Genomic DNA, 12,911 nt, shown 5'->3' with positions numbered 1-12,911 from the left:
GATCACGGATGACAGGTCTTCGTCACTTCCCAGAGTTTCCTTCAACGTCTGTCATGCTTCATGGGCAAGACCTGTTTCTCAATACCCCATAAGGAACATGTATTGCCCATTTAGGACACAAATCCACCTTGTGAGGTAAGAAATATTATCCTAAGTTTATAAGGAAGTAATTTGCCTGAGTTCAAAGCACACAATCTAGGGATCTCTCTCTCTCTCCCTTCCTCCCTTCCTCTCTCTCCTTGTAAGCAGATATTTGCAAGGCTTATGGGGCACTAGTGAAGAATGGTTAGAAGAATGGGTTGGGATATGCTGGCCACCAAATTTGGGGACTGCCATTTAAATGACAGTGTCTGAGCTTGTAATGGCTATTTTATAATTGATAAACAATTGACAATTTCCTTGGCAAAATATGGTGAGTAACACAAGTGACTCCATCTGAGGATGATTTTGCTATCACTTCCTGGCTGTAGCCTCTGTTAGATTTCAGTCAGTAGTAAAGCAAACAGAAAATGCTGAGATACATATAAATCTTATCATTCAATTTCAGTTTCTGTCCCTTGAAAATATATATTTTTTCCAATTTTAGGTGTTAAATTAGAACATGATGATTATTTTAGAAATCTTTTGTAGCCTAGTATAGTTCGGATCTTTAGGTAATATCAGATAATCACATAATTCATAGGATCTCTTTGGTTTAAAGTATGACAATTTTCCCTTTTTTTTACCAGCAGAGGGCATGCTTCACAACTCTGTTTGCCTTTGTCAACAAAAAGCACAGATGAATTAGAAAGATTTTTTTTTTAGGCTTTCAAAAATAAATTTTCAAATTCCCTGTACATCATTTCCAAAACAAAATATCATGCAATGGGAGGAAACTTAGGATATAGTCAATATGGATTTTATACTGTTCAGAGTCATCCAACAGAGATAAAAAAGTTGTTTTTTTAAATAAAAGAAAAAAATACAATAATAAATCCTTGCTGTGAGACTTAGCAATATTTCAAGAGGGAACACAGGTTTGTTTTGCTGAATAGAGCTACATATGAAAATGATGAAATGCAATTTCAATAAATAGATGATTTGGGGGTAGACCCTCAGATTTTTCTTTGCAATTGTTTCTTTTTCAGACAGGATTTTTCACTGGCAGGTATGTATGTTAGAAAGAGCACTAAACTCGATCTGGGCTGCTTATGTTTTGCACAGTTTAGGACAAATGACCTGTCTACACCTCATTTTCCGTATCTGTAAGGGCAGTTAGTCTTACCTGCCTGAAATACTTGTGTGGATTACTGGGAAGAAGGGACGGAGAAACAACCTGCTTTGTAGGCCAGCCCCATGACCTTAGAGAAGTCACTGACCCTCTCTGGACCTCGATGATCAAGTTTGGAGTAGATTATCTGTAGTCTCAATGATACGTGGCCCCTGGAAGAACTTTTTCCCTGAAATTTCACGTTAAGAAGGCTAGTAAACAAAGTACTATATAAATGTACTATATAAAAAAGTACTATATAAGTGGTTTCCCTGTGTTTTAAAATTTAATTGTATGTGAATTTCCAGGACCATATCTGTATTCTGAAGCCACAGTGATCAGTATCTGAGGTCTGATTAGAAAGAGAGAAAGAAGCAAGATGTATACAAGATGTACATGGGGACCATATGAATCAAATGAAGACCCTTAGGAGGTAGCCAGTAGGACTGACCATCAGGGCAACGTAACACTTCCCTTCCCAAGCACCTTTCTCCCCGAGACAAAGCAACCCCAGAGTTACGGATGCATGACTTGTGAATGAATTCACTTACTCACTAATGGAACAATTGTCTTGCTCACTCTGGTTATTCTAAAGACAGCTTACACGCTATCACATTTCCCACCAAATTTAGAGACATTGCTTGGCTTTTTCTTTGCCTGTGTTGGAGCAGAGATGAGATACTCCCTTCTCTTTTTCAGTACAGCTGTTTTCAGCTCAAGTAATTTTTTGCTTTTTGAACACCTTTTAGTCCACCCTTCACCCCCCCTTCCAGCCATTGCTCAGTAATCTCAGAAAGACCTGCTTTCCTTCGCCCTTTTCTGGCTCTCCTTCTATTTCATTTAGATGAATTGAAAAGAACCGATCTGTGGATTACAAGTAGAAGAGCAGTGCTGGTGATCCACTTGTGACAGGGATAAGGGAAACCCTGCTTTGAAGTGAAAACAGATGTGACAAAGACTCCATTTCTAATAGCCTTGACAGGGCCTTGAAGTCCCCTTCAGAACTGACATATAAGTTTCCAACTTTCTTCTCACTTTCTTTAATTAAATATGGCTGCCCTTAAATGTTCGTATTCAAGAGGAAATAATACTTTCTATTACTTGCTTTGCTTTTCAAAACAGTTTTACGGAGGTACAGTTGACATGTGGTAAGAAACCACACATTCTTATACAATTTGATGCATTTGGACAGATGCAGACACCCACGATACCACCGTAATAGTTAAGGCAATAGCTGCATAACCTCCCGAAGTAAATTGCATTTTGCCTTTCTGCTTAGTTAATTGATATTGAAATGGTTTAATTCACTGTTACCCGTTTATAATATATAGTATTTTAGATACCTGTAAATCAAATATGATTTTGTAGACTGACTTCTGGATCTATGACTGGGACATTTCTTACCTATGGGGAAAAATGTAGAAATCAATTTTAAGACTATAACATTTAGTTGATCAGGAACTTTATTACAAATGAGGAATCTGCAAATTTATACTGCAGTCTGGTTCTGGTTCTGTGGAAATCCTGCAAGTAACTCATAGAGACTTTTTTTTTTTTTTTTTACATTTAAGTGTATTTATTGTATATCTACCATGTACTAGGCATTGCTCTAGATATTTGGTGTGTACAAGTGAATAAGACAGATCAAAACTTTGGACCCTCATGGAGTCTAAATTCGGGTGGGGCAAGGGAAAGACAATGGACATAATAAATTTATTATATAGTAAGTAGATTGTTAAAAGTGCAACAGTAAAGGGGCATCTGGGTGGCTCAGTGGGTTAAAGCCTCTGCCTTCAGCTCAGGTCATGATCTCAGGGTCCTGGGATAAAACCCCGCATCGGACTCTCTGCTCGGCGGGGAGCCTGCTTCCCTTCCTCTCTCTCTTCCTGCCTCTCTGCCTACTTGTGATCTCTATCTGTCAAATAAATGAATAAAATCTTTAAAAAAAGTGCGACAGTAAAAAGAAAAATAGAATAGGGTATGGAAGAGAGGGAGTCCAAGGCTGGGTTTCAGTTTTAAAGAGGCTTTCAGGGTTAGCCTCATTCAGAGGTTGAGATTTGGGCAAAACTGAAAGAAGGCAAAGGAGGAAGTCATGTAGGTGTATTTATGCAAAGAGCGTTCTAGGCAGAGGAATTAGTTCATGTCAAAGTTCAGAGGGAGGGGAAGGTCAGGTGGATTTGCAGAACAGCGAGGGGGCCAGTGGTTGGCCTACAGGAGGGAATGGAGAAGTATGAGTAGTAGGAGGGGAAGTCAGAGATCAGGGGCACAGGTCATGGCTGGGCTCATAAGCCATTGGTGGGACTTGGATTTGACTGTGGATGAGATGGAAACAACTTGGAAGTATTGAATAAAGGAATGAATGGCATGATTTAAAGCCTGCTTCTTGCTTCTCTGTTGAGAATAGACTGTTGGTGGATAAAAATAGAAGGCAAGGGACCTGTTAGAGGGCTAACTCGATAATCCAGTTGAAAGATGATGCGGTGAGAGGGGAATGGAATCAAGGATCTATGCGAGGAAGTGATTGAAAAGATTTGCCATGGAATTTTGAGTGTGGAGAGATGCCAGAAGGATAAAGGACAGTAAAAATTAACAGGATCAATGCTCTGCAAGTTCCCAGGAGATTTAAGCGTTGTTGGAGTAAACGGAGTAGAAGTGATGTGCTTGAAGATAGAAAGTGGTCAGTTAGTGGAATGTTTGAAATTTTGGAGAACTTGTAGGTAATAAAAAAGTGAGGAATGGGTCTTGGGAGTGAGTGGCTAAGGTAGGGTGTGGAACATGATTATTGGAAGAGAGAAATTTGGGAAAGGGGGGCTGTTGAGGACCTTTCTATGTATGAATTGAAATAGCCAAAAATTAATATAGGAGTTGTGTTTTAGGAAGTCATAGTAAACTAGGAGTTGAAATCATCAAGTTGTGAGTGGAAATGACTTAAGTATCAGTAGATGGCATCAACAATGATTACACCTGATGAGACTCCAGCTAGGAAATTTTATGGAGTTACAGAGGAAAGAAGGGGGGATGTAATGAGCAGGATGTTATGTAATACAACGAGAATGTCACAGGAGAGGGAAGCTTCAGTGAGAAGCAGGGGGGACATCTACCCCACTGGTAGGCTCAGTTGTGTAAAGGCTGTGAGAGAAAGCTAGCACTTGAGATGTGAGGGAAGCAGAGTGCTCAAGGAGGAGCCAGGATTTCTGGAAAGGAGAGAAGGTGAATATAATAAGAGAACTACTTTCCCATTGAAAGGAGAAACTGAGACATGTCTTTTTTTTTTTTTTTTTTAAGATTTTATTTATTTGACAGAGAGAGGGAGAGAGTACAGCAGGGTGAGTAGCAGGGAGAAGGAGAAGCAGGCTTTCTCCTGAGTGGGACGCCCGATGTGGGGCTGGATCCCAGGACCCCAGAATCATGACCCAAGGCAAGGCAGCTGCTTAACCGACCAAGCTACCCAGGCACCCCAGAGACATGTCTTTTATGATAGAAGTATATGCCTCTTAGAAAACTTTCCCCACCTCCCCTGGCCTTTGAGTCTCAGATTATCTTATCTACAAGTATTTACTGAATACTTGCGATACGTAAAGTACCATATTCTATGGTCCATGCTAAAGGCAGTGAAACATATGCCATTGTAAGACTTACGTACAGTTACCTGCCCCACCATATTATTACCAGTCCCTGAAGGTTTTTTCCATTGTCTGGACAAAGGGAGCAAATACAGTCATTTAATGGAAGAGGGAGAGGCTGGAGGATTGAGAGTACTCTGGGGTGGTGATAAAACCATCTGGCTCTTATTTTTCTAGTAATGCTGTTCTGTTTATACCACTATGGGATTTTTGATTGCAAGTTTCATTCATATTAAAACCTCTTTACAACATCATCACTTAAGAGCAGCTAATTATATCTCCTCATAGTTTCTTACAATGTTTGCATAGTTTTTAACTAGTAATCATATGTTTTTTTGCTTTACTTTTTATATACAGTGTGAAACACTGTATATTGTGCTGCCTAGAGGATTAAAGAGGTCAGTCCTGTACATTTACAGGGAGAGAGCAGGGAGAAATTTAACAACCTATCTTTTCAAAGCCAGGTCAAGGGAGCAATAGAACCTCAAAAATCTTATAGGCCAGTATTTATGCTATGATGTTCTTTGCCCTGCCTTTATAATTTCTATAGAATAAATTGTAAATTGTAGTGATATCAATGGGCATAAGGAAGAGTGCAGTGGAACACAATGATGTTGACTGTGAGGCTTTTTATTTACATAAACATTTTTTTATTATCAGTTGTGATATCATGATTTATAAGATATATTTGGTTTTCGGATCACCTGGGTGGCTCAGTGGGTTAAAGCCTCTGCCTTCGGCTCAGATCATGATCCCAGGGTCCTGGGATTGAGCCTCGCATCAGGCTTTCTGCTCAGCGGGGAGCCTGCCTCCCCCTCTCTATCTGCTTGCCTCTCTGCCTACTTGTGATCTCTGTCTGTCAAATAAATAAAATCTTAAAAAAGGAAAGATTTGTTAAAAAAAAAAAGATATATTTGGTTTTTATCTACAATTAAAAAAAAAAATACTCCAGAGCCATAAAGGTGAAATGGGTGTCTTGTTAATAATAAAGATGGCTTTTGGACCCCACTCAAGGGCAGAGGCTGATTGCCAGGAGTATCAACCATGTGATTCGAGGGTTTAAACTTTCAGTCTTACCCTCTGACATCTGGGGATGGGATAGGGGCAGGAGGCTGAATCAGCCAATGGCCAATGGTTCAGTCAATCATGACTACGTAACAAAGCCTCCATAAAAACTCAGGAAACCAGCTTTTTGGTCCTTTATTTGGAAGAGTTTCCATGCTTAGGGAATCAAAGTGCTTCCATGTGTCACTGAACTAGTCCCCAGGCCCCATGAGGACAGAAGCTCTTTTGTTCAGGATCTCATCTTATGTTTTGCTTCATCTGGCCATTGATGCATATCCTTGATCATACCCTTTAAAAAGCTGGCAAACCTAAGTTAAATGTTTCCCGGAGTTCTGTAAGCCACTTTAGCAAGCTAATCAAACCTGAAGAAGAGATCACTGCAACCTCCAATCTGTAGCCAGCCAGTCAGAAGCGTAGTTAATGGCTTGGGGCTTGTGACTGGCATCTGAAGTAGAGTATGGGGGTCAGTCTTATAAGACTGAACCCTTAACCTGTGGAATGTGAGGCCGTCTCTAGGTTGGCAGTATCAGGACTGAGTTGACTTATCTGACACCTTGCTGGTGTCTGAGAATTGCTAGGTATTACGTGTGGGGACGGGGGGGGGGATTCCTCTCTTTCCCCTATTAAAATTGGGTATGGGAATCCTAAAAGACCAAGTACTCCAAAGTCCCTCCCATTTTCCTCCCCCAAAGGTAATCGCCATTTTGGACTTCTATCATTATAGATTAATTCTTCCTGATTTTGACCTTTATAGAATTTGAATCATAGAGTATGAATCTCTTTGGGTCTGGTTTCCTTTGTTTAACATGGTGCTTGTGAGAGTCACCATTATTAACTAGAGGGGATAGTTTGTTTTTATTGCTGCATAACATTCCATGATATGAACATACCATAATTAATTCTGTCTTGGAAGAATATTTAGACTGTTTCAGTTTTGAGCTATTCCATATAATACTGCTTTGAACATCTTTGTACATTTTTTTGGGTACACATTTTGATGGAGTTGCTGGGTGGTAGGGTATGTGTATATTCAGTTTTGTAAATACCACCAAATGTTTTTACAAAGTGGTCGTACCAATTGTAGCTCCCTCCTATAATACACGAGAGCTCCATGTGCTCCACATTTTTGGCAACCCTTGATATGGACTCTGGTTCACAACTACCATGGCCTTACCAAGATATTGACCTTTTACTGTGTGTTGGAGGTTATAGTAAGTGGTGCAGGGAATGAAAGAGAAAATGAATGATACAGTTTCTTTGTTTGCACTAATGAAGTTGGATAGCTAATACCTGTGAATAAACAAAGGATAATATAGTTTATAAATAAAATGCTGAATCATAGGATTAAGCTAGAAACAACTATATTTATTAGTTATTTATGACTTCATTTTAGTTCATAGATTTGGTTTTTTTTTTTAAAATAAGAGCAATAGCAAATGACAGTAATCTTAGTGGAAAAATAAAAAGTTGGTTCTTTTAAACATTTGATCAAATTTATTTTGGTGTGTCTAAAAATATTCATTTTTTTTTGTTTGTAAGATTTTTCTTTATAAATACATGAGAATTTCTGAGAATGTTCTCCTATATTGGCAAATAGTTGTAAGAGGAATTTATGTTGGTCAGGATGCTACCTACCTCTTTCCATAATCTTGCAGGTTTGGGAAAGGCTTTCCCACCGTTTCTGCACTGTGTCCCCCAGGCCACCTCTCTACTCTTGTAGTGAGCAAAGCCGTACTTGTGCAAAGTTTTTCTTTGTATTTTTAAAAATCCTTTGTGCCAGACACTGTGCTAAATGTTGACATAAATTAGCTCATTTTTAAAAAATAAATAAACTATCTCATTTAATCATCTCAATAGTTCTGGGCTATAGGTTTTAGTAGTAGCCTCATTATATACAGATAAGGAAACAGGTACAGGGTGATTAAGTAACTTGAGAGTTTCAAAGGATTCCCTGGGGGAATTCTATTGATTAGATTGGACTGGGCACATGAAAGGCCAGGTGAGTGAGAGATCCAGCTTTAGTGGGTGATTGGATGGTCTGATCTTCACATTCATGGGACCACATCCTCATACTGTCTTCCCACCTTTTTTTTTTTTTTTTTTTAAGATTTTATTCATTTATTTGACAGAGAGATCACAAGTAGACAGAAAGGCAGGCAGAGAAACGGGGCGGGGGTGGGGGGAAGCAGGCTCCCTGCTGAGCAGAGAGCCCAATGTGGGGCTCGATCCCAGGTCCCTGAGATCATGACCTGAGCTGAAGGCAGAGGCTTAATCCACTGAGCCACCCAGGTGCCCCGTCTTCCCACCTTCTTATGTGATCCTATGCAACACATTTAAGCTCTCTTTCCTTTACCTTCTTCAGCAAATTCAGATATTAAATCTGAGGAATCTCCTTAGTGAATTTTATGAGGTTAAATTTGGGTACTATAAAATGACAGTCATTATTTACAACAAACTCAGCTAATTGCGTTTGGGTTAATGCTATTGATAAATTGTATGGGAATATCTGGGAGGATTTCTTGAGATGAAAACCTTTAGGTCACTTTTGAAGAAGGAGACATGCTTTTTGCTTCAATAGCACTTTGAATTTGTCATTCAGTTAAGTTGGAGGACAAACCCCCCTGGAATTAAATAGAATTGGTTCCTCTCATGTTAATATTCTCTTACGGCAAGAGTATTTTTCAGCCTTAAATAAAATCTCTAGAGTAAGAAATAAGGAAGTCTAATATATGAAACTTGATCTTGTTCAGTCAGCTGAGTAAAAACGCAGCTTCCTTGGCATGATGCCCTGGTATTATTACAGAGCAGGTTAGCACTTGAGGACTACAACTAGGAGAAAATTCTCAGAATATGAGAAGCTGCCTATGATACTTCCAGAAGGTGAGTCACTCACAGTTATAGGTGAGACATTTGTCAGGCTTAGAGAACATCACTTGCATCTTCCCTGGCATTGGTAGAATTAGCTCTTGAGGAGAGATGTGCATTTCCAGCCCCTTCCTCATTTTTCTTCAATTACATCCTCTAAGTGCTGCTTCTGTTTTTATTTTGTTTTTCTCTAATCCACGCTACCATCTGCACGCTGTGGTAGGAGGTAGTATGTACTGGTTGAGAGAGTACTATGTGTTTGCCAATGATATATGAACTTTTTGTTAAAGAGGAAAAAAGATACCTATCTGTGTCATAAAAAAGTATTGTTTGCATTTTTCTATCTGAGTTCAAACTTTCTTATAATTGAGATACAATTGACGTATAGCGTATTAGTCTCAGGTGTACAACATGGTGATGTGGGATTTGTGTATATTGCAAAATGATCACTACAGTAGGTCTAATTAATATCTATCACCATATTTAATAAAATTTTTTTTGTGATGAGACCTTCAAAGATTTACTCTTTGCAATTTTCAAATACATAACTCAGTATGGTTAACTATTGGCACCATGCTTCACATTATAGCCTCAGGGCTCTTTTTATAACTGGAAGTTTGAACGTTTCAGAGCACTGTGAGTGAGTAAGGAAAGCAGGTGAGGTAAGTAAACAGGTAAAAAGTATGTTTTTAAATGAAGCTTTCTGGAAATATCTTAAAAATGTTACGTTAAATTACATTTATTTAAAAATCTGTGGATCTGAAATCTTACCATGTCAGTTGAAACCTCAGATTTCCCCTCATACTGATATTCTGAGTATATTCTTTACATTTCTAAGGAAAATTTCCCCTCCTCTTCTGTTCCATCATTAAATTTCTTTTAATTTTTTTAATCTTTACAACCATGAACCTAAGATAATCCTTGCCCTTCTAACTTGTATAGTTTACATCTAACTTGTGATTTCCTATAGATTGTGACTAATGGGGTTGGTCCCAGTATTCTCCTTAAAAGAGGTGCTTAAAAATTATATTTTGCTTTTTTTTTTTTTTTGTAACCAAAAGGAACACTCTGTAGTATTCCAGAACTGTTTTATACTCTTTTAGTAAAAATTAACTTAAGGGGTGCCTGGGTGGCTCAGTTGGTTAAATGTCCAACTCCTAATTTCAGCTGAGTCATGATCTCAGGGTCCTGAGATTGAGCCCTGCATAGAGCAGTGGGCTCAGTGAGGAGGGGTCTTCTGAAGATTCTCTTCTTTTCCCTCGGTCCTAACAACCCACCCTCCTCACTCCTGCACGCACACGTGCGCACGCTCTCTCTCTCCCTCTAAATAAATAAATACAAAAATTTAACTTCAGTTAAACGTGAACAGCTTTTAATCAAAATGTCCCTTGGCAAGAAAGACCACGCTTGAGCAGAACTAACACGTTCATTTGTTTTTGAGGTGATTAAGTCCTTTGAATGCTTTCTCCCTTCCCTCATGTTGATCTGCTCTCATGTCCTCCCCTGGACCGTGGTTAACGCTTTCTCAGTGGTCTCCTGCTTCTACCTCTGCCTTCCCACAGTGAAGTCACCACCCAATAGCTAGAATGATCTTACAGAAATGTAAATTCAGTCGCATCATTCTCCCTTTCACAATTCTCCCAATATAATCTAACTTCTGTCATTTGGCCTCAAGATCCACCCTGCCTCTTTCCTGTCATTCTCCTGGATTGTTCTTCAAAGCCAGCTTATGGCATTCTTCCTCTTGCTTGAACACACCGAGTTCATTTGTAACAGCAGGCCTGGTCCTTACTGTTGTTCCCTTTACCTGGGATGATGTCCTCCAGATAATCACTCAGATTTCCACTCAAATAACACCTTTCTAGAGATTCCTCCTCTGGTCACAGCCTCTCCCTATTACTTTGCTTTATTGTAGAGCTTATCACTGCCTACCATATTATATAGTTCCTTGTTAATTGTTTCTTTCCATTGGAACAAAAACCTGTAGAGAATGTGGGTTTTGTTATGTCCATGGCCATATTTCCAGAACTAGAGTCTGGTTTATAATGGGCAATTGATATTTGACACAGGAATGAATGCATTGTTGACTAAATTAGTTTGGCACACGTGGACACCTATCAGCATAATTTATGGCTGTCTTATCTGACTGACATTATGTCATGGTTTGCATTCAGAATATTAAGTTCCTCTTGGTAAGGCAATGAGAACAGAGAAATAGACAGTGAAGATTGCCCGAAACCTGAAGCCCATCCTTCCCCAAAGCGGAGCCTGAGACAAGGCTTCCATATAGGTAGTTTATTTTGGGAAGTGACCCCAGAACACAGAAGCGGAGCATTTGGAAGAAAGAGAGGAAAGGAGGTATAGCCCATTTGAGGTGTATTTTGGAGCTGTTTACTAATCTGGCAACTATGACTCAGTCTCACTGGGCAGGCTTTGAGGAGTGGGATAATTATACCCAAGACACAGAAGAGTGAAATGTTTATGCCTTAGCTCCTCTGGGGTCGAGGGTTGGACCTGCTGTTAACATGCAGCTACTCCAGGTTTGCACGTGTGTTGGAATGGCTGAGTGGGTCTGTCTTGTCTCACGTGGCTGCAGTGGAAACCGTGGCCGAAAGCTGAACTGAGGGATTGTTCTGTTCCGCCTGCACACAGCTGGTTGCTAATGTACCAGGTGGAATGAAAAGGGTTGGAGGAGGATGGTAGCTGGACGAGAGGTTTCCGATATGGTGATCTTCACTGTTGCCTCTTAATCGTCTTAATCTGGATCAAGTTGGCTCTTCAAACTCTTTATGGGCAGAGTTGAGGCATTTTCCTTTTGGATTACATCTAAAACACCTTCATGGTTTGCCGTAGGTACTGAATAAAACACCTCTTTACTTTTTGACTGCCTTATTAACATTTGTCCATATTTATTTACTTTTGATCCTACAGAAACAAAATACAGGCTAGTTTACATCTGTTATCTATGAGATAAAACAATCAACCTCTGGATTAATCAAATGTTCTGTGTGTGTGTGTGTGTGTGTGTGTGTGTGGTGGGGAGGAGGGGAAGAGCAGAATTGGGGCAGTTTAATGATGCTTGTATATTTGAAGGGTTGTGCAACTATCGCCATAGTCCATTTTAGGACATTTATATGACCTCAGAAGAAATCCCACACTTTTCAGCAGCCGCTCTCTTTTCCTCTCATCTACCCCAAGCCCTAGACAGCCACTCATCTACTTTGTTTCTATCTATGTGTACCTATATTGGATTTTTCAGGCAAATGGAATCCTATAATACATAATCACATGTGCTCTTAAATCTTGCACATATCCATTGATATTCAACATGTATTTCCTGAGTACCAGGCACTATGCTAGGCAGACCTGGGCCCAGGCTATATTCTAATAGAAGAGAGAGAAACAAATCAAACTTAAAAAACACATGAAATAACTACTGAGGTAAGTGTGATGATGAAAGCACAGAATACAAATGGAGAAAACTGATGGTGAAGAAGACACTTTGAGTTGTAAGTTCATGAGGGCAACCTCTCTAAGCAGGTGCCTTTATGCTGAACTTGGAGGAATTCACCACATGAAGATGAACGAATGTGTTCTATCAAGAGGGGACAGTATATGTAAAGGCTCTGATATGGGAAAGAACTTTGCTTATTTGAGGCGCTGAAGACAGACCACTGTGGCTGTAGCATAGTGAACACAGTGATAGGGGCACAAGATTATTCAGTCCAGGAGCTGGGGGAGGGTGACATGGTTGATGCAGGGCCTTGAAGATCATTATAAGTGGTTGCATTTTATTCTCGGTGTGTGGGAAACCTCCAAGGGTTTCACAAAGAAGAGTGAAGTGAGCTGATTGATGTTTAATAGGGTCCCTCTTGCTGTGTGGCTAATGGCAGAGACAAGAGACAGAGACCAGTTAAGAGGATTTCTAGTAGGGTAGGCTAGCCTGGAAAGGGCTAACTCCACTGGAGATGCAGAGAAGTAAATATGTTCAAGATATATTGTAGAACATAAAGAGGTGGCCTAGGGCCAAGCCCTAACCAAATATTTAGAATTGAGATACAGAGAAGGAGAAAGGGAGACTGAAAAAAGTCTCCAGAGAAGTAAAGAGA

Source organism: Martes martes (genome assembly GCF_963455335.1).
Source record: "Martes martes genome assembly, chromosome: 8".
NCBI classification, from domain to species: Eukaryota; Metazoa; Chordata; class Mammalia; order Carnivora; family Mustelidae; genus Martes; species Martes martes.
This window is presented reverse-complemented; position numbering follows the sequence as displayed.